The 22983-nt window shown below is 48.4% G+C and overlaps 2 pseudogenes; one reads left to right on the top strand and one right to left on the bottom strand.

The window, feature by feature from the left end:
- The window catches only part of LOC146209891 (ABC transporter G family member 23-like), a 105103-nt pseudogene extending 103223 nt beyond the window's left edge, over window positions 1–1880 (bottom strand).
- A 2535-nt stretch (window positions 1881–4415) lies between these two features.
- LOC146209890 (uncharacterized) lies at window positions 4416–10369 on the top strand (annotated as a pseudogene).
- The last annotated feature ends 12614 nt before the right edge of the window (window positions 10370–22983 follow it).

Here is a 22983-nt window from a genome sequence, read left to right as displayed (position 1 = left end):
GGGGTGGAAGAAAAGAGTCGACCAGCCGCTCAGGCAGTCGACATGTTCGGCCATGCAATGTTTGGCCGGATAAAAGTCTTATGACTGCTACTAAAGAATAAAGTACGGTCTACTCTTTCTCACAGTATCAGTTCTTAAGGGACCCTGAACGATATTTGCGGCACTATTCTAATGCAACTGATTCATAAAAGTGGTCCGTAAGTGCTGAAGGGAAATTTGAAAGGTCTGCGTGGATCCTAAAATTTAGAAATAACTTTTATGAAGTGCTCCTAGGGCAGCCGCTTGCAAAAGATAAGGGAGAAGCCTGACCGCAGGTTGGTAGCTGCCCCCTTGTCATTGACGTCGAATTGGCTTAATGGGCGCGCCAGAACATTTGGCGCTCCCGATTTAAAGTAGTACGGAATAGGTTGCCGAAGTGCCGCTGCCAGGACCTATTTCTTTAATTTTAATTTCGATCGTATTTCTTGCCTCATGAGTGGATTTACAATGAGCTGTGGACAGAATGTGTCACCACGAGGTGTCAGTCATTAATTAAAAAAAAAAATCGCCTCAGCGCCTGGACCCGAAACACCATCCTTCCGCGCCCCAGCCGAGCGCGCTAGCCGCTGCTCTATACCGGTTTTCTTCGGACGTGTCCATAATTCCCATTGTTTATTACAAAGAAGCTGGAGAACTTTAAAGGAAAGGAAAGGAAAGGAAAATGGCATGACTGATAATAAAAGTAGAGTGACTACGTAAAAAAATTACAAAACAGAAAACATTACCACGGAAAAATAAAATTAGAACAAGAAATAATCACTAAAATACAAACACAACTGAAAAATAATTAAAAACTCATAAAAAGTACGTAAACTATGTTGTACACGCCGGTAATGCAACGCAATGCAATGCTATCGCATATCTGCACTTTAAATCATTCACTGCGGTTTCTTTTTTTTATTTGTTTTTTTTTTTTTACTTTTGTGTATCCAACTGGATTTATGTCCACCTCGTCCTGGTCATTGTGAAACGGCTGGTCTAGTTGATCAAGTGCAAAATCACAGCGAATGCAAAGTGCTGCAGACACGAAGAACCGCTAACTTTGAACTAAGTCTTATTCTAAAGAATAGGCAGAAAATGTGGGCACGTAAAAAAAAAGGGGGGGGGGGGTTCATGTAGCCAATCATGTAATCCCCCGCCCGTATCGCATTTCTCGTCATAACCACCCGAATGCTGTGTACCCTAAACGTGCGCATACTTCAACATCCAAGCAATCATTTAAATGCTCCCGCGACTACATAGAATGACCTCCCGACAGAAGTGACCATCATCAGCAACATTCAGCTATTAATGACTGCCATTGAGGAAGCGCATTCTTGATTGTAATCATCTGTTCATAATTTTTAAAAATACGTTTTTTTTTTGCCATGTTGTTTCTACCCCTCATGTAATGTCCCGCGAGGCACCTTTGAGGAATAATAAAATGAGAAAGTGGCATGGCATTGGCTTATTGCCATCAGACATCGGTTTGTACGTCTGTATAATCAGACTGCACTTTGGAATAAGATTTAGTTAGATATGTAAGCGCTCATCCGCGTCCTTTCTTGCGTCCAGTATGGATTATCAAATATCTCATACCCACGCTTTCCATGCAATATTTCGCGGCGTAACAACGCGGGATTACTCGCGAGCAGCCATCCTTTTCTTGTAAAGTGAATGAGCAACCTCATTGCGATGCATGTCCGCCTATACCCACGAAGGTCCGAATGATGTGCGCAACGAAGGAGGGTGTCGCAGCTCGAGCACACTCACATGCTGCCCACGGGAATCGTCATGTTGACTCCATCGATGACCGGAGGCCCCCTGCGGCTGTAGCTGTGCCTCAGGTTGCGCACCGTCACGGCAGACTTCGCCGCTGCAGCCGCCGGGCTGCGTGGAACACCCCGGTATATGGTAAGCGAAGGAAATTGCTACTTGAAAGAATAACGGGATTAAAGGCTGGTCGCGAAGGCGGCCTGTAGCACACTGTTCGCTCTATCGGCTACAGCGCAAGGGCATTGCGACCTCCGTAAACTGAAAGCAACGCCATTTATTTGCCAAAGTTGGCTCAAAAGGCCGCGCCGTCATGGGAAGTCCAGACCGCCTTCGAGTACAAAACACACACCCTGGCATTTTGGACACTTTCTGAGAAATAGTTCTTGAAAGTTGTTTTATTGCGTAAGCAATAGCAATACTGCGTCAGGTTTCGAGCCATCGCGGATACCCAGCGGACGACACGCTTGAATTTTAGCCGCAGCTGCGTCGACACCGGAACCGCGCCATAAGGGAAGGAAGTGGGGAGTGTTAGCATTAGAACGAAAGCTGACGCACCGGTCTCTCCGGTCCTCTCGCACTGCTGGCGTTCCCCGGATCGCACTCTCTCACCGCATGCGATGCAAGCAAGGTCCGATGTTGCATGCGCGCGTCGAAATCCAGGCATGTGCGCCAAAGCGATGGTCGGGACGCACCACTCAGGGTCCAAGCGGCGGATGGCCGCCGCCCAGGGTAGGGAATTGCGCAGTAATAAAATGCGCAATAAAAGACGATCACTTACAGGAGTGGAAAGAGAGAAATAGGAGTTTGTGTTGGGGTAAATTAGTTGCTATGCAGTTTTACAAGCAGAAGCATCGGCGATGCTACACTACATGGCGAACCTTAGGCGCAACCATTGCACTATTGCTTGCGCAAACTTACCAGCTTTAACCAGAGCTAAACTACTGCCAATTTTTTTTCCCTCATATTGCATCTTCCTTCAGGAATGACTATAATTTTTGCTATTAATTTCCAAAAACGCGTCCGTCTGGTTTTCTATACGGCTATGACAGTTTCACATATTTTCCGTGAGCGTAGGAACTTCAGACCCAAAGTTTTGGTGTGCATCAGAAGCTTCAATCATTTCTATCAATATATGTGGTAGCTAACTTAACATTTTTCACATTTTCTTCACATTTACTAAAAAGAGCAATCTATTTTTAAAAGCCTTATGAAATTTTGAGCGCTGAACAAGCTTTAGCATCAAACTTTTCCTTAATATTCCTATATTTTCCTATATAGAGGTGAGATCATTTAAGTCAACTTCGGTAATTCATAAAAAACATTACACCCGATTCGCATACTCATATCAAACACGAAGTATGTGCGCAGCACTGCCTACCCCATTTATACTTTTCTCTGCATTTTACAATTTGTTATACTTTTCTTTTGGTTTGATAAGAAATGTTCTCATGCATATGAATCAGCTCTGTACATTGTTTATATAAATTATAATAAACTGCTTTAGAGAAAACGAAAGGCGCCGTATCTGTCACACTTTTGCCATGGACACCTGAACAATGACGTGCGGGAGGAGGAAAGTAAGACTGAAAACGGAAACAGAAAAGGTGTCTAGTTATAAAACTTCGAAGTAATTTCGACCACATGGCAATCTTTAACGTGCACTGACATCACACAGCACACAGACGCCTCTCCGTTTCACCTCCATTGAAACGCAGCCGCCGGCGATCGGGTTCAAACCCGGGAACTCCGGTACAGCAGTGGGGGTCTTGACCACTGTGCCTCTGCAGCAGGTTCAATGTTGTTGTTGCGACTGAAGGAAGGAGGAAAAGAAAATGCACGGGCCAGCTACTGACTCTGTAGCTGAGCCACCTCCGCTGCCTCGTGCGGAGAGAGGAGAAAATAGAGAAGAAAAAATTAAAGATGGCTTAGCTGTGCTATGCCTGAATATACGTAGCGAAAAGCAGTGACTACCTCGGTATCAGAAGAAGAATTTCTCCAGTCTCCTGCGCCATTCGTCAGTAGCAAAACTCTCCTTGGCTTCCATGTCGAGCGCGTCTTTCACCGGCGTTCTATAATTCGTTTTGTGGGGACCGAGCCAGCCACAAAAAGCTCCCGCGGCTACCGATGCGCCGCCGCTTAACCCTTCCCTCTCCCCGCTCGTTCCCGGGATAATCGGTCCCGCGCGAGGGTATATAAAGGAAGGCGCGCGCTGTCGCCTTACCCTCTTCGCTCCTGGCTGATCGCTTCTTCGCTCCTGCTCTTCGCTCCTGGACGCGCTGCCCTCCCGGACGACGACTCCCTGCTGGAGTGAGTTAAAGATGTTTATACTCACGGCCCGCTGTGTGTTTGTCTTGCGTATTCCTTTGTCCGAGGGATAGGCAAGACAAACACACAGCGGGCCATGAATATAAACATCTTTAATATCACTTCCGGAAGTTTATGGTGGTGCGGTAGGTCATCGGGGTCATCGTCTGATGGACAGGCAGCGATCCGCGGGTCGCCTCGGGAGTGAAGAGCGCGACTGGAAGTGAAGGCGCTATGGACGCGCGGAAGCGGACTGCGTCCGTGCCTAGCTTCGGCTTTTTGGCGTGTAGCGGCGAGCGACTCAGCTGAGCTCATGAATGTCGTCGAGTCGGAAGAAGCAGCAAGTGGAGCTGAAGACGCCGGTAAACCGCCAGAGGCGACGTTTGACGCAGCGGGTTCGAGCAGCAACATCGCCACCGCTGTCGCACCAGGAAGAGTGACCCATCACCTACAGATCAGGCACGGCGGAAGATTGGGCGAGCTTAGTGGAGCCTTTGGATGTCGACGAAAAGGTTCCCTGCGACGACCGCGAGAAGAGAGACGCCCGCGCGACTGTCATCACCGCTGCAAAGCGTCCGTGTGCCGAGACCAAGACTGATGACGACACGGTGGCAGAGCACAGTGCCGAGGAACCACAGGCGAAGGTGCCTCAAGCACGGCGTTCTAGTCTGCGCTCGCGCACCAATACTCAGACAGACGAGCGTTGCAGCCACAAGTCGCCTCATAACCAGAGGCAAGCGCCGGATGATACCGGCGGCAAAGGCAACGTCTGGTGAATTGATAGACGCGGGAGGTAAGCATCGTGCTTTTAGTATCTTCTTTGTATTAAAAAATGGCTTCTGCATCTCCGTTTAAAGTGGCCACCCTAAATGTTGAAGGTTTGGCAGGTAAAAGGAAACAAAGCCAGATTTACAGCCTTTAAATGGTTATAGATATATTGGCTGTGCAAGAAACGAAAGTAGACGGTGAAGAAGAGACCGAGAGTATGATGCGACGTTTCACGTCTAGGTTTTTCTCTGTAGTTAGTCACGCTGTTGGCACATCGGGCTGGTTGTGTTCTTTTTGCAAAGAAGCTGCCCGGGTTAGAGGTGCAGGCGCATCATTTGTGCATGACGGGACGATGTGCTTACCTCGATTTTTAGCTGAAAGGCATTGAGTGGCGAGTGGTGTGCGAGTATGCGCCCAACGTGGTTTATGACCGTGCCGTGTTGTTCGAAAATATCGAAGAGCGCCTTCGGACGGAGAGACGGCTTATAGTTATGGGGGATTACAACTGTGTTCTAAACACGCGTGACAAGACAAGCAGTCGCGCTTTTCGTGACAGGAGCACTGAACTGCTGTTAAGAATAATTGACATCTATAACCTGGAGGACGTTGCAGAGTGTCTGGAGGGAGAATGCCCAGTAACGTATACGCGATTCCAGGGCTCAAGCCATGCGTGGTTAGATCGCATCTATGCCTCCGTCGATATCGTACCACAATGCAACAGGTATGAAGTAGTACCGATGCAGTTTTCAGACCATTGTATGGTTCAATGCTGCGTGGGAATGGTTTTTCGTGGGAAATTTTGAAGTTAAACAAGTTACTTGAGGATGAATAGTACAGTCGAGCAGTAAGAGAAGAAATAGCAAAAATAGATCCACGAAAAAACATGAAGGTTTGGCAGCAGTGGGAGCTCTGTAAAGAAGCCTTTAAATTAAAAGCAATCGAAAGATCTGCTATTATAATTCACGAAGAGAAACAAAATAAAGTGCAGTTAAGGAAACTGCTTCATAAAATGGTAAAACGTTATAGCTGAGCACCGGGTGAATGGATGGAGGACATAAGGAAAAGCAAACAAAAGCTAGAACTAATCGAGGAACAGCGTTACCGGGGAGCGCTGGTTAAAGCAAGGGCCGAAGACGCAGCTGCAGGCGAAGCGCCAACGAAAAGAGCGCTCGGTTTAGAAAAAGCCTGTGTCGAAAGGAATCACATCGAATAAATAGAATGGGGAGGGGTATTATCAACAGGCATGAATCATATCAAAACAGCGTTTTTCGAACATAACCAGGCGCTCTTCGCATCGCACCAGGTAGATGTTATTACATTTAAGGATGCGCTTCTGGCTGAGCTACCGCGTCTCGACGACGAAACAAAAGACAGATTAGAACTGGGCATAACAGAAACGGAGGCGGAGCATGCAAATGATAAATTAAACCCCGGTAAATCCGGACGGGTTCAGTGCGACTTTTTATAAAGTACTTAAACACGAAATAGCCCCTGTCGTAACTGTAATCTTTAAAGAAGCCTTCAAAGAAAAGGCTCTTCCTCCGTCATATGGGTCGTCCCACACTGTGCTCATTCCGAAAACAAATGAAATGAGTAAGTTAAGACGGGTTACTGCATACCGGCCAATAGCGCTCACAAACGTGGAGTACAAAATTTCTATGACGGCTCTAGGGCGAAGGTCGCAGACCTAATTGGAGGCATAGTTGGGCCTCATCAGACGTGTGGGATCAAAGGGGGCTCCATTTTCACAAATATCCATAAAGCGCGCAGTGTATTAGAATACTGCGATGACAGTAATGGTCGGATGGCCTTTCGGCCTTTCTCCAGATTGACTTAGCAAAGGCATTTGACTGCGTCGCTCACGAACTTTTTGCCATTTTTGACCATGTGAATGTGCTGTGCGATGTCATCGCACGTTAAAGATCCCCAGGTGGTCGAAATTACTCCGTAGCCCTCCACTACGGCTCCCCTTTCTCTCTTTCAACTTTCACTCCCACCTTCCTTACTTCCTTTACGGCGCGGTTCAGGTGTCCACAGAGCAAGTGTGACAGTTACTGCGCCTTTCCCTTCCTGTGAACCAACCAACCAACCAACCATGTGAATGTCGCTTCTGTTGTCCGTGAGGGCGTGGCTTTGGCGTACCGGAGTTGCACGGCGAGATTGATTGTTAACAAATGTTTAGAGGACCCCATCAGGGTACAGCGTTCTGTACGCCAGGGCTGTCCCCTCAGCCCTCTTTAATTTTGCATCTATATAGAGACTCTTTGTTTGAAAATACTCAAGAATAATAGCATTCAGGGTTTCAATGTACCAGCAGCCGAAGCAAAGCTTTTAGCGCATGCAGACGACATCGATGTTTTTATCGATGATGAGGGGGGCATATGCCAAGCTGTGAAGTGTTTGCGCGAATTCAGTCGCGTCACCGGTAATGGAGTTAACTGGTAGAAATGCCTCGGACTGGCATGGAAGGTGGCCATCTACGCCTGAACGGTTTGCAGTGTGCCTTGGACGACTACACCAGACAGGTACTTAAGAGTTCCGCTTATGGCTTACCGTGACAGTGAACAGTATTGGAGAGGGCAGGCTAAGGAGATAAAGAACAAAGCTGAAAAGTGGAGAGGGACCAACCTATCCCATTTTGCAATTTGTTCTTTATCAGTAAGCTCTGGTATGTTATGCAGGTGTTGCACTGTTCACGGTTAAATATTCAGAAGCTGCACAGGGATTTCGTTGTATTTGTCTGGGAGCACTGCAGCCGGACTAACTTGTTCACACGAGTAAAAAGATCGTGGGCTAGGATAGGGCGACAAGTCGTTTTTTGTTTTGTTTTTTAGAGACACGACCGACCCGTTCTTACGCACCGTATGCCAAGTCAGACTTGGGCGGCTGCTACGTTGTTTGCAACGGAAGTTCTTTCCGCAGGGATTAAAGGCTTTTGTAGAGATCTCGTAGAAAGCGTTCGGTTCCTTTGAGCGCGGTTTTCAAGTGATTATTCGTCTACAGTAAAACGAAAGAAATTGTATCGTGCATTGTGTGACATTACGTTCCCTGTGCCTTCGTACAGGACCTTCTACGATGGAGGCCCAGATGCAGATGTTTTAAAAAGGGTAAAAATGCAGGTGACGCCAGGGCCAAAAACCTTCTTTTTTAAACTGCACACCGAAGCCTTGCCGGTGAAAACATTTTTGCAGAAAAAGGGATTATTCGTACCCTGGGGATCACTCTGTTAAATATGCAGGTATCCAGAAACCATAGACCACAATTTGATTTAATTATGCTCATGGGCCTCCACTGTATATGGCGCTCAAGAATGGCGGGTTACCATTGCGATAAAGATGCACGGCCTGCCATAATTTATTTTCGGGAAAGCGTGGACAGGTATTTGGCAATCCAGAAAGCTACAGCAGAACCTCCCGAGTGGCTCTCAAGGCTAGAGCCTTTGTTGTGTATGCGTGAATTTTAGTGTGTCATATGTAAATAGCGTATGTAAATAGCATTTGAGTGATTTTTGTTGATTTTCTCGTGTCAGGACCAAGCAATAAAGAAGAAAAAAAGGCGGTAAAGCGCTCGGTTGAGGATGGAAAGGATGGAGATTCGATTCCCGGATGGATACTATTAATAGTAAATAAAATTATTATTATCACTACTATTATTTTTTTATTGAAGAGAAGTCGCACCTGCGCCTCCCCTACTGACGTCACTCGGCGAGTTCGCGCATGCACAGCTGTGGCTAAAAGTGATCACACGCACGCCAGACCCGGTGTTCACTAACTTAGTGAAGCTAGTGAAAACAAGAGGGAGAGAAATATGATCGCCGCAACAGCCGTGAGGGTGGTGGGAGGTGGTGAAGGGTGGTGGTTCCTGGCCCTGCGGGGCTGGGACTGGTAGGTCAGCGCCGCTTGCGGCGGTGGCTAACCATGCAGCCACAGAAATTTTATGTGTTGTAGGCCGTCCCTGCACCCGCCACCGCTTAGGTGGTGGACGACGGCTGTTGCAGCGCGCGTCTTTCTCTCCCTCTTTTTCTTTCCTTCTCTACTTTCTCTCTTCTGTCCGCACGAGGCAGCAGAGGTGGCTCAGCTACAGAGCCAGTAGCAGGCCCGTGCATTTTCTTTTCCTTCCTACAGCCACAACAACAAGAGCCGTGACTGGCAGTGACCTACCAGTCCTAGCCCCGTAGGGCCAGGAGCAGCCCAGGTCCAATGCTAATTTATAGCGAAAGTCTTTCTACGCTCATGGAACGATATCCGTCCATGAGAGTTGTACGCGAGATTTGTACGCTTGATTGGTCATATTCCGCGAGATTCCAGGAGATTAGTTCTTGTTTAGCTTCCTGCCACCTGCAATATGTCATACTTGAACTCGCGTCAAGGAACGCCTCGTGACAGGAGCGATGGTGTACCGCCGAAACACAATTGCCTTGCCAGAGAAAGTGTGAAAGATACAGTGCCTTTCCTTTCCTGTACACCAATTAGAATTATATTATAGTGACTCCACACCACCGACATACGTCACGGAGCCTGCCAGCTATAAATCTGCTGCCCCGACCAACGTTCATCAGTGGACAGGACGCCCCTGCCGTGATGATGTCATCTCAAGAGCCTTTGTTTGTGCAGGTTAGTGCAGAAAGATATGGTTTTCGTAGCGACCACCTCTGTATAGCTGTGCTGCCGTGTTCACAAGTACTGCTTGATTGTGTCAACGACTGTCTTTCATTGGCGTGCATGCTGCTGAAGCTTTCAGTGGATGTAGAGGAAAACTCTTGGCCTCTTTCAGAAGCTATCTTAAACATAATTCTCAAAACTGAAAAAGAAATATTGGTCACCGTCTGAGGCAGGTACAGAGAAAATAGAAACAAGACTCGATTCCATCGAAGCGAAGTTCGTGGTCCTAGAAGATTCCCAAGTAAGGCTGTCTAATATTGAGACTACTATGAGTGATTGTCAGGTGGAAATCACTGCACTAGCTAAACAACTAGATGGCTTGGAAATTCAGTCCCAGCGTAACAACCAGATTGTTGAGGTATACTGGAAGAAAAAGAAGAAGCATTGCTGAGAAAAGTAAACAACGAAATTTTCGAGGAAAAACTCGGAGAGAAGTTGAGTACCATTGAGGGAATACACCGTCTGGTAAGCTGTCTCCAGGAAAGCATCACCCAGTTATCCTTAGGATTGGTGATTTTAGAAAAAAAAAAACTAAGATTATGAATTGCTACAAGCTTACAGGATAGCCAATAAGCATTTAAAGGACTATTCTAAAAGAGTGCATGATATACAGAAAAACCTCTGGAGTTCCACAGTAGCCGAAAGGAAAAACAGGGTTTGGTTTGGTTTGCGGCGTTCAACGCCCCAAAGTGACTCGAGCTATGAGAGACGCAAAAAAAAAAAACAGGGCCGAGGTTAAGATGGTATTTGATAAGATGAAGGTGAACAAAATCCTTCACGCCTGGGACGACACTACGAAACAAAGGTACAAATGTAATATCACTTCTAGTAGTAGCGATTGACGCAGGAACAAAGGATCAAAGCCATTCAAATTCATAAATGTTAATGCCAGAAGCATATTAAACTTGTCGAATTAAAAGGCATAATCACAGAATATGAACCAGACATAGTAGTAGTCATCGAAACATGGATGCATGGGGATATACTCGACACTGAAGTTAGTCCTCCTAACTATAAAATAGTAAGAAAGGACCGAGAAGACATAGGTGGGGAAGTTGCATTAATTACAAAGACAACATAGCATTTTCTGTACTTACAGATGTTAATGGCGTAGAAGCGCTATGGGTCAAAATAAAACTAGATAAACAAACAGTCTTCATTTGGGGTGTTTCCTGGGCCCCAAATGCTCCGGTAGATGTTTTGCCAAATCTACCAACATTTATGGGCTCCTACCTGTCTCACGATAGTAGGACATTATTACTGGGAGATATTGCCACAAAACTTTCAAAACTATATTTGTTGTTTTTTTTTAACAGCCGCCGGCAAGCAGGCTTATCACTGTGACCCTGGCACGCGTATCAATTCTGTATCTCGTGTTTGTTCACACTTGTTGTCGCGATACGACGCGTTATCATTTTCTTTGTCGCGAACGATGCGCCGAGATCTGTCTCGAAGACTCCGATCACTTGCGTATGTTTCTACAATGTTCCAGGTTGTGCTAGTAGCAGTTTGCGACGTTATCTAGATTATTCTGAGCGGCTTTTAAATTGAGCGTTGACAAGTGTGACGAGCATTCTTTGTTCGACGATCGACGAGCACGTTTGTTGCTACCGCCGCCGCCGAGTTGCTTAGTTCTTTTGCAGGCGCAAGTCAGCCCATTAAAGAGTTTCTTCGGTGCAATCATCGACCCTTCATTTGCGTCATCGACCTTGTCACCACACGTGAAATCTGGTGGAGGTGCTGCCGTTGATCCTTCAAGCGAAGACCTCAGCCTTATTCCTGTCGCCCTGGAAGACCAACCTACAGGTCACCGAGCCAGCCGCCGACTCCAAGGCCTACAACCCGAACATCGTCTGCTGCCTGACCCCATTCGATCTCGGAAGGCATCGAAGCTGACAATGGCCCAGCCTACAGCAGCAATTGTTTTCGTTCAACCCCGTGAGCCCCCCTGCTTCTATGGACGACCGAACGAAGATGCAGAAGACTGGATGGACCTTTTCGACCGTGTGGCAGAATTCAACGGCTGGAACGACGCCGCGAAACTCAGCCAAGTCTATTTTGTTCTTCAAGGACATGCCCGAGTTTGGTTCGAAAATCATGAGGCAGCTATGAAATATTGGGAGATTTTCAAGGAAGCATTTTTGACTGCCTTTTCAAGCGTCGTTCGAAAGGAAAGAGCCCAGGCCCTCCTTCAGTCAAGACTTCAACTTCCTAACGAGCCTGTCCTGGCGTACGTTGAGGAGATGAAGCGCCTCTTTCGCCGCGCCAGCCCTAACATGACCGAAGATGAAAGAGTCAAAGTTTTAATGCGAGGCGTCAAAGAATCGCTTTTTGCAAACCAAAAACCGTGGCGGAATTTGAAACGGAAGCATCTGCCATTGAGAAGACCTTGGACACCCGGATGCGCCACTACGAGCGACCACTTCAGCCGGACTACTCAAGCCACTGCCCCACCGCATCTGCAAGCGGAGAGAACCTTCGGGACCTCATTCGGGAGATCGTGCGAAAGGAGCTCCGCCGATTGATGCCATCCTCGCAACAACCCCAGGTGGCGACGCTTGCGGACGTCGTCCGTGAAGACGTCGAACAGGCGCTGGGCGTTCCTCATGCGACGGCTGCGACTGTTCCAGCACAAGAGGCAACAGCGATGAACTACGCTGCTGTATTACGTCGCCCTGCGCCCCGACGTGATGACTTTCCGAGCCCTCGCCGCTACCGTCCTGTTCCTGAAAACCGCCCCTTGACCCCCGACCGCCAAGCCTACCAACGACCCCCAAGTCCCAGGAAGTGCGACGCTTGGAGGACAGCAAACAACCGACCGCTCTGCTTCCATTGTGGTGAGGCAGGACACATCCTCCGTCACTGCCCGTACAGGTGGATCGGCCTCCGTGGTTTCGCTGTCGACGCCCCACGACCACGTCCTGGCTGGCGACCACAAGAAATCAATGACTTCCTGCGCAGCGGAGAGCACTCGTCGCCAAGGCGTCTGTCACGCTCCATCGCCGTACAATGCCCGATTTGCGTCGCCGGGTCGCAGTTACGTGCAAGGACGGTCTCCTAGCCCAGCCCCCGTAGGGGAAACTAAAGGCAGCAACCTTTGGAGGTGAGGTTGCTCAACGTCGAAAAGACGAAGATCCTCCGCCGATGACGACCCCTAACGACGACGCAGCTATTTCATTGCCGCTCCACACGACGACATCGACACCACGACCAGAGTGCAAGCCGACACCGCCGCCCAGTGAAATAATAACGGTATGCCCGACCATGATCTGAAGAAACGACGGAGCCGAGATCAGACACCAAGGCCCACGTGCAATACGAGGACGCGAATAAGCGACCTTGAAGTTGATGTCGACGGTCGCAGAGTCACTGCCCTAGTAGACACCGGAACTGACTATTCAGTCATCAGTGGACCGTTAGCCTCTCAGCTTAGGAAAGTTACCACCGCTTGGGATGGCCCGCTGATTCGCACCGCAGGTGGCAACCTGATTACTCCATCGGGACGATGCAGTGCAAGAATAACCGCAAATGGGCGTACTTACCCCACCAGCTTTGTGGTCTTGCAGCAGTGCTCCCGAGACGTGATTTTAGGCATGGACTTCCTAAATGAACATAGGGCTATCATCGACTTCCGATCCAAGCTCATCAAGCTATCTGAAGACAAAGCCATACCTGCTACTACGACTTCGACGCAACACGTCGCTCCTAACGTCCTCGACGAAGAATTTACCGTGCCGCCCCGATCAAGCGTCGCAGTCAGCGTAGGTAGCGCAGACATCGAAACCGCTGAAGGCATCGTTGAAGGAAATATCCAATTGCTCTTGGAACGAGATGTCGGCATCGCAAGAGGCATCGCGAAATTCCGGAGAGGATAAGCTCAGGTGCTGGTAACATTCACCGAAGAATACCGGCATCTCAACAAGGGCACGACGATCGCTTTTCTCGACGAATTAGCGGACCTCAAAGATGTATTCGCCCTCCACAACCAAACCCTGGAAGACGAACCGGACCAATTCCGTCAGCCCACATTTGACGTCAACCCGGCATTGACCCACAGCAGGAAAGACCAGATTCGCAGTCTTCTTCGAAGCTACATGGAGTGCTTCTCGTTATCATCGAAGGTACCGCAAACACCACTGGCCAAGCACCGCATTATAACGGACGAACACGCAAGACCTCTGCGCCAAAGCCCCTATCGTGTCGCCGCGAGAGAGCCAGGCCATACGCGATCAAGTTGAGGAAATGCTGCGTGATGACATAATCCGGCCATCGAAGAGCCCCTGGGCGGCACAAGTCGTTTTGGTGAAGAAGAAAGACAGCACACGTCGCTTCTGCGTTGAATACCGCCGCTTGAATAGCATAACTAAGAAGGATGTCTACCCGCTTCCCCGCATTGACGTCACTCTCGACCGGCTCTGCAATGCAAGGTACTTCTCATCTATGGACCTGAAGAGCGGATATTGGCAAATTGAGGTCGACAAAAGAGATCACGAGAAGACCGCGTTCATCACACCAGATGGTCTTTTTGAGTTCAAGGTGATGCCATTTGGCCTCTGCTCCGCACCAGCCACATGTCAACGAGAAATGGACACAATCCTGGCAGGCTTGAAGTGGCAAATTTGTTTGGTATATTTGGACGACGTTGTTGTCTTCTCCTCAAACTTTGAAGACCACCTAAAACGACTGCAGACAGTGCTGGACGCGATCAAGTTATCGGGGCTAACGCTAAAAGCAGAGAAGTGTCACTTCGCGCCTACGAAGATTTGCGGTTCCTAGGTCACATCGTTAGGATGGTATTCGCCCAGACCCGGATAAAACAGCTGTCATCGCACAATTCCCACCGCCTGCCGACAAGAAAGCTGTGCGCCGATTCCTTGGGCTGTGCGCTTATTATCGACGATTTGTCAGAAACTTTTCGCGCATCGCCGAATCGTTGACGCAGCTTACAAAGGCTGACGTACCTTTCGAATGGGAAGTGCCGCAAGCAGAAGCCTTTGACGAACTTTAGCGCCGCCTGCAGCGCCCTCCTGTACTTGGCCACTTTGATGAAAACGCCGAGACCGAAATTCACACTGACGCGAGCAGTGTAGGCCTAGGAGCCGTTCTGGTCCAGAAGAGTGCCGGACTGGAGAAAGCAATCGCCTATGGTAGCAGGTCCCTTACAAAAGCCGAAGTCAATTACTCGACGACCGAGAAGGAATGCCTCGCGATCATCTGGGCCACTTCTAAGTTTCGTCCATACCTATACGGCCGGCCATTCAAGGTGGTAAGCGACCATCACGCGCTCTGCTGGCTGGCTAATTTGAAAGATCCCTCCGGCCGCCTTGCCAGATAGAGCCTACGACTTCAAGAATTTGACTTAACTGTAGTCTATAAGTCGGGCCGGAAGCATTCCGACGCAGACTGCTTATCACGTGCTCCCGTCGTCGCTCCCCCGAAGGACGATGACGACGACGCCTTTTTGGGACCGGTAAGTGCCAGCAGTTTCGCAGAACAACAGCGATCAGACCCTGAACTGAAAGCGCTAGCCGATTACTTAAAAGGAAAGACCGCTTCCCCTCCTGGTGTGTTCAGGCGACAATTATCTTCGTTCGCGTTAAGCAATGGCCTCCTCGTGAAGAAGAACTTCGCACCCAACAGGACTGCGCAACTCCTTGTAGTGCCTAAAAACCTCCGGCAGGAAATTCTGCAGGCGTTGCATGATGAGCCTCAGCAGGCCATCGCGGATTTGCACGCACGTTGCGTCGAATTCAGGAGAAGTACTTCTGGCCGCGACTGCCTGCCGAAGTTGCCCACTACGTGAAGACATGTCATGAGTGCCAACGACGCAAGACGCCGCCTATCAGACCAGCAGGGCTACTAAACCCGATTCCGCCCCCAGACCTTCCCTTTCAACAAACTGGAATGGATCTCCTCGGCCCCTTTCCAGCTTCGCCTATGGGTAACAAGTGGATCATCGTGGCCACTGACTACCTTACCCGTTACGCCGAAGCAAAGGCACTACCAAATGGTACCGCGGCAGGAGTCGCCAAATTTTTTGTCGAACAAATTTTTCTGCGACACGGTGCCCCAGAAGTGTTCATCACGGACAGGGGAACGGCGTTTACGGCAGAGTTGACGCACGCCATCCTGGAATACAGTCATACAAGCCATCGACGAACAACTGCGTACCCTCCCCAGACCAATGGCCTTACGGAGCGCCTGAACAAAACGATAGCGGACATGATCGCCATGTACGTCGACGCTGAACACAAGACCTGGGAAGCCATCTTGCCATACGTGATCGTCGCGTGTAACATGGCAGTCCAGGAGACGACCAGAGCGACCCCTTTCGAGCTTGTGTACGGCAGGAAGGCCACGACGACGCTCGACGCAATGCTGCCGCACGTAACCAACAAGGATAACCTTGACGTCGCCGCCTAGCTACCTGCAGCGTGCAGAGGAAGCCCGACGACTCGCACGGCTGCGTATTAAAGACCAACAGCGCACCGACAGCCGACGATACAACTTACGACGACGCCACGCAGAATACAATTCAGGAGACCAAGTGTGGGTTTGGACACCAATTCGCCGTCGCGGACTAAGTGAAAAGTTGTTGCATCGACACTTTGGGCCATACAAAATCCTTCGCCGCGTCGGACCACTGGACTATGAAGTCATTCCCGACGGAACGTCAGCATCACAACGGCGACCCGCACGCCCAGAAATTGTACATGTTGTACGACTTAAGCCTTATTACGCGCGTTAAAGAATCTGTGGTGTTTAAACTTCGCAGTGCTTATGTTTAAGTTGCTTTGTTTTGGAACATCGAGGCGATGTTTTTTAAGGGGGGAGTAATGCCGCGAAACCTTCAAAACTGTATTTGTTGTTTTTTAACAGCCGCCGGCATGCGGCCTTATCACTGTGATTCTGGCACACGTATCAATTCTGTCCGTGAAAAGGAAATAACAAGAAGAATAAGATTGGGATGGAGCGCATTTGGCAAGCACTCACAGATTATGACTAGCAACTTACCGGTATCGCTAAAGAGGAAAGTATATAACAGTTGCATCTTACCTGTACTCACCTATGGGGCTGAAACGTGGAGGCTAACCAAGAGAGTTTTACTTAAGTTGAGGACAACCGAGAGGGCTATGGAACGAAAAATGGTAGGGGTAACATTAAGAGATAGGAAGCGGGCAGAGTGGGTCAAAGAAATAACTCAAGTTACCGACATTCTAGTGGAAATTAAGAAGAAGAAATGGGCATGGGCAGGACATGTAGTGCGAAGAGGGGATAACCGATGGTCGCTTAGGGTAACAAACTGGATTCCAAGGGAAGGAAAGCGTAGCAGAGCGGCAGAAAGTTAGGTAGGCGGATGAGGTTAAGAAGTTCACAGGGGTCAAGTCGATGCAGCTAGCACAGAACCGGGCTAAGTGGAGAAATATGGGAGAGGCCTTCCCCTGCAGTGGGTATAGTCAGGCTGATGAGGATGATGATGATGATCAATTCTGTATCCCGTGTTTGTTCATGCTCTTTGTCGCGATACGACGCGTTATCATTTTCTTTGTCGCGAAAGATGCGCCGAGATCTGTCTCGAAGATTCCGATCACTTGCGTATGTTTCCACAATGTTCCAGGGTGTACTAGTAGCAGTTTGCGACGTCATCTAGATTGTTCTGAGCAGCCTTTAAATTCAACGTTGACGAATGTGACGGGCATTATTTGTTCGACGATCGACGAGCAACTTTGTTGCTATCGCCGCCACCGAGTTGCTTAGTTATTTTGCGGGCGCAAGTCAGCCCATTAAAGAGTTTCTTCGGTGCAATCATCGACCCTTCATTTGCGTCATCGATCTTGTCACCACTACGTGACAGTATTGTTAGCGTATATTGTCACGTGGTGGTGAGAAGGCCGATGACACAAATGAAGAGTCAGTGAAGAAACTCTTTATTGGGCTAACTTGTGCGCGCAAAAGAACTAAGTGGTTCGGCGGGGACGATAGGAACCATCGTACTCGGCGGTCATCTAAGAAAGAATGCCCGTCGCATCCGTTAACTCTCAATTTAAAGGCTGCGAAGAAACATCGAGAAAAGCCGCAAACGGTGACTAGCACAACTTGGAGCACACGCGAGTGGTCGGAGTGACGAGTGTAACCACGCACCGCTGTGCCCTAGTCGACGCAACAGGGAGTGCCACTGCGCCGCGCTCCCAGCTAGTTTTCAACTCAAGCCTTCTTGCACCATCTGTCCCTTCGGAATTCCCTTGACACCTTGTATCCTGCTATTTGGAGAATGGTTGTCTTGGGATAGCCGCACTAAGCGACCCTGCTACACACGAGGTCTCAGACGCACAGTTCTGCACAATTCTGTCTCCTTTTACCGATCCGTTACGCTGGCTTTAGCTTGCCGCACGTCGTTCCTGCTTTCGCGGCACTACTTTGTTGTCTATTGAAGGAGTAGTGGCGCACTTTAGTAAAAGCAATTTCGAAAGGAATTACTTTTGCTGCGAAATTACTACCAAAAAGTAATTCATTACATTACTGCATTACCGAACCGAAAAAGTAATTCATTACATTACAAATTACCGCAAAAAGTAAATAACAGTAATTTCATTACTGTAATTCAATTACTGCCATGTCTGCCTCGAACCATGTCACCTTTTTTCGGACAAGATATCCTTCTACAACTTCATCATGACATATGAGAGCGTGAGAAACTCCCTCACAATGACAAGGTAGTCCTGGTCTTATATTTGAAAGGAGCCTTTGATAACGCCAAACATGAAGTGATAGTAAGTCACTTCCAAGATACCAACTGTGACCAGAATACATACCGATACATCTTGCACTTTTTCACGGGTCGACAGGCCTATATTCGAATTCAAGACAATGGCATGGATCCTCTACCATCGGATCTCGGGGTACACCACAGGGCGCAGTGTTGTCTTCCCTCCTCTTCAACCTTGCAATGAAAGACCTTCCCGCAAAATTAAGCTCTATGCCTGCCATCCGATATGCTATATATGCGATTATCTCTATTCGGGCAACGGGAAGCAATCATGAACACGTGAAAACAGGCCTACAATAGGCAGCGAAGGTGGTGGACGCTTACGCTGCGTCTGTGGTCTACAATGTACCCCACCAAATCACGATTTGTTCACATCCGTTCCTCCCCTCGGGACGACATTTCAATTCACCTTGCACTCCCTTCGGGTCCGATTATAGAGGCCAATGAGATCTGCATCCATGGCCTCTTTATTCACCAACAACGCAGACTGGACACAGCATTCGCGAAACTTCGCGTGTATGGCGACCAGGTGTGCCGTATGGTCCGCCGTGCCTCCAATAAGCGTGGGGGGGTTACGAAGTCAAGATGCCTTGCGGCTGGTACATGCATTCATTACGAGTTGAATTCTCTACTCAACCCCTACCTTCACATGCGCAAACATGACGAGGGCCAAGTCGAGTTCATACATCGTAAAGATATCAAACGGGCTCTTGACCTCACCATTGCCACATCCAACCAACGTTTGTTGGACCTTGGGATGGTCAACACCTATCGGATCTCCGAGACGTCCATCTTTTCCGCCAATACACGCGCCTATCACAAACGCCATCCGGTCGCCGCATTCTCGACCGACCACACATCTAGTGCACCACCACACAATTGAGGAACAGGTACGAGCGCCAGAATCCTGGAGACGTGCCCTCAGGGTCAGATCCATTCCCCACAACATCTCAAACTCTGACCATAATGGCCGTCGCCAGGCGCGTGCGGAAGCAGTGGAGCGATATTATGGTCGACCACAACATGTATAGTACGGCATTGCCGGTCCGTAGAACGTAGTTCACCGCGGCAGTGGTCCACAACACCAACAAGTGGCAGGACACGTTCAACGTCCACAACATACCACACGCGGAGGAAATCGCGATTGGGCTCGCCCTCTCTCTCTCTCCCACAAGTAAAACACATCATTACCGACTCCGAGGAGGCCTGTCGGAATTATGAGCTGGGTTGGATACATCCTCTTGCCAAGCGCATCCTATAAAATTGCTGTCGGTCCCGCGACCCTCCAAATTGTTACCTTATCTGGACTCCCGGCAGTGTATTGCCAAACTTTCGATAATTTACCGGCGCTGCGACAGGGGCGAGGAACAAGAAGAGATGACAAGACAAGCGCTCGTCGTCTGTTCTTGTTCCTCGTACCCTGTCGCAGCGCCGGTAAAATATCGATGATGAACCAACTAGCTCTGTATTGCCAAACCATATCCCGTAGGCGCACTGGAGCAGGCGACGCTCTCTGCGAGTGAAACGGCGATTGTTGCTGAAAGATGTCTCTGAACGCAACCTAAAGGTAACATACGCTCGCTGAGGCAGGAAATGATTTAGAGAACAAAAACCAGCCAAGGGACGAGGACGAAGGAAGACGATGTACACGCGGAAGCTGGAACCAACAACTGTGCTTTATTGAAATAATAACATTTCCCAAGAAACCTAGCAAGGCATGCGCAGCTCGACGTCCAACACACAGCAAAAAGTGACAAAAAAAAACAGCAACGCTTCGGAGATAGCCAAGGTACTAGGGTCTTTGAGATAAATAACATTTCTTTCTGCGTCAACGAAATGGATGCTGTGCTAATACAGTTATCTCCTTGCATACTTATGTGATACAAGAACTTCGCGCTCTACCTTACCCTTGCCCCTACAAGCGCGAAGTTCTTGAAGCTTATCACAGTATGCAATGAGATTAGCACAGCATCCATTTCGTTGATGCAGAAAGAAATAAGTTATTTATCTCAAAAACCCTAGTACCTTGGCTATCTCCGAAGCGTTGCTTTTTGTTTGTCACTTTTATGCTGGTTGTTGGACGTCGAGCTGCGCATGCCTTGCAAGGTTTCTTGGGAAATGTTATTATTTCAATAAAGCACAGTTGTTAGTTCCAGCTTCCGTGTGTACATCGTCTTCCTTCGTCCTCGTCCCTTGGCTGGTTTTTGTTCTCTAAGACTATGTACCAACTGACCCAGATTTCAACCCTCCTTCAGGAAATGATTATGGGGAAGGTAATTGCTTAGTGTAACTGTTGTCACACCTATTGCTACTTAAAGGTGTCTATGAACGCAACCTAAAGGCAATATACAATCCCTGAAGCCAGGATATAATTATGGTGAATCAATTTGAAGGAAAAAAATCAGAAAAAAATTACAACATGGGAGTCGAAAAGATGGCTAGACGGCCATCAGGGACTCCTGGGCAAGGAGTTAGCCGATCAGGCGGCGCGCGCGCGCTCTCTCCCAGGGCGCGTAAACTTGCTCGGGAAGTCTACTGCGAGCCCACCCAATATCATATCACATTCAAAGAAATTATTAGGTATTATAAGGACAGCCACCGCCGCTTTCCGGAACCCTGTAAGGGTCTCCGGAGAGCGGATGAGAGGCTCCTACTAAAACTTTTTCTGAGCAAAATGCTGTGCTCTTCAATCTTAAAACACTTAAATACACTTTGATGGGGGCTGCAGTTTACGTGGAATTACCTTCTGTACGTTTTCCACATGGTCCGAACCTGTCCATCCAATCCCCACCCAATCCTTAATTCCCCACTATTCTACGGAGGCCTGGGAGGCGGCGCTGCTCAGCTGCCATGACTAAAGTCCCTCGATAATTTGAAAGTAGCGACACTCTCCTCCACTCCGGCACATTCCTCCTCGAATATCCTCACCCGCCGCCTGCGCGCGCTGCACACGGCACGCTTTTTTGGGCAGCGCTCCTTCGCCATCCGGGAAATTGGCTGGCACGCGCGCGCGCTCTTAAGTTTGCGCTTTTTCCACGCTCTGTTATCGAATAAAGACACGAGTAAGACATGCGACTTGCTTGTCTGTACCGCGAGCCACATAAATTAGCGTCTTGTACGCGCAATGAAAGTGCAAATTACGAGCGCTTGCCGCATGAACAAAAACCGCTTGCTGCATACACCTCACATTCCTTTTGACTTTTCATTACCGTGTGTCTCAACCCGTCATAATATATTAAGCATAATATTTACTATATATTTGAACATTCCTGAATATTCTCAGCATACCGATGCTGAGTTAAATGTATTTTCACCTCAAACTAATTTTACCGGAAGTAAAGTTTATGCAGTTGTTAACGAGCGGAGTTTCATTAATGCGATAGTTGCTAGCAAGAGGCTGGAACAAATGCTTTGATGGTCATCCTAAAATTTTTCAATAAGGTTTAGACTGAGGTTGGTACCGCGAAGTGCACATGCAGCTGCTTAGTTGTTTTCGTAGTTAAAAATTTTCGCGGCTGCTTGAAAACGATCGAATATCAACTTTTTTCTGTTAAGAATTAAACGGATCTAGCTCCTGCTGTCGGCAGCCTTGAAGTGACGTCGAGCCGAAACCGAGAGCCAAGATCAGGGCACCGATTTCCCTTCATCCGTACCCCAAAATTTGGCCCTGTCGACCACCGATACTTCACCTTGTCGGAAGTTCATCCACATTGGTGTCAACTCTAATTTTAGTATGACCAATATTTTCTTTTTCTTTTGCTTTGACTAGACTAAAGAAACGTGACCCACAACGCTTTCAACTCTTTAGTGGCAAAATGTGGAAGAAGTACAGGCCTTATGTCGATAACTGCGACAGGGTGCGCACGTACAAAATACTGCTATGTCAACTCAAGACCAAACAGCATTGTTTTCTTTGTACACACTAGACCTCTCGGGTCCAAGGCCGACGGCTACTCTACGCTACGAAAATGGACATGACGCCCAAATTTCGGGGGTCCAGAGAGCTAACTGTTGGGAATAGGCCACCTAGGTTTGGAGGCCACCACTCAATTCGTCATACGCAAATTAGGTTGGACACCAATTTTGGTCAAATCGGACGAGGTCAAACTTCGGGGGTCCAGAGAGCTAAATTTTGGCAATGGCCCACCTAAGTTTGGAGGTAATCCCTGAAATCGCACTACGCAAATGAGGTTGGTCATTAATTTTGCCACCTTTTGAAGTGGCCAAATTTAAGGGGTTTCTGGGACTACATTCTGAGGGAGGCCCACCGAAATTTGGACGTAACCAGTAAATATTCAAATTAGGTAGGACATCAATTTTCGCCAGATTAGGATGAGGTCTAATTTCGAAGGTCTAAAGAGAGAAAATTTTGATGTGCGGATATATATACACTATGTGGACAAGTTCTGCGAAAGAGTCCTCTACACTCTCCTGCGACATAAACCTATTAATGAATTAACAATCTCCTTCATTGCACGCGTTAGCGCTGAAAAGCGAGACCTTTAGTTCAGACATTAAAGCGGCTATTGTATGCGCATTGTATGCATCAGCTTTCGCTATTATATAGCACGTCAAGTCAAAACAATAACGCGCATAACGGCGCAAAATGATCAGTGAATTAAGTGAGATTATCAGCTTTATGATGCGCTTGCAAGCAGTTTCATGTCGATTGGAACAAATGCACAGTAC

Source organism: Amblyomma maculatum, chromosome 1 (genome assembly GCF_055883805.1).
Source record: "Amblyomma maculatum isolate TAMU_Amacu chromosome 1, ASM5588380v1, whole genome shotgun sequence".
NCBI lineage: Eukaryota > Metazoa > Arthropoda > Arachnida > Ixodida > Ixodidae > Amblyomma > Amblyomma maculatum.
The sequence above is the reverse complement of the archived record's forward strand: the minus strand, read 5'-3'. Positions and strand labels throughout refer to the sequence as shown.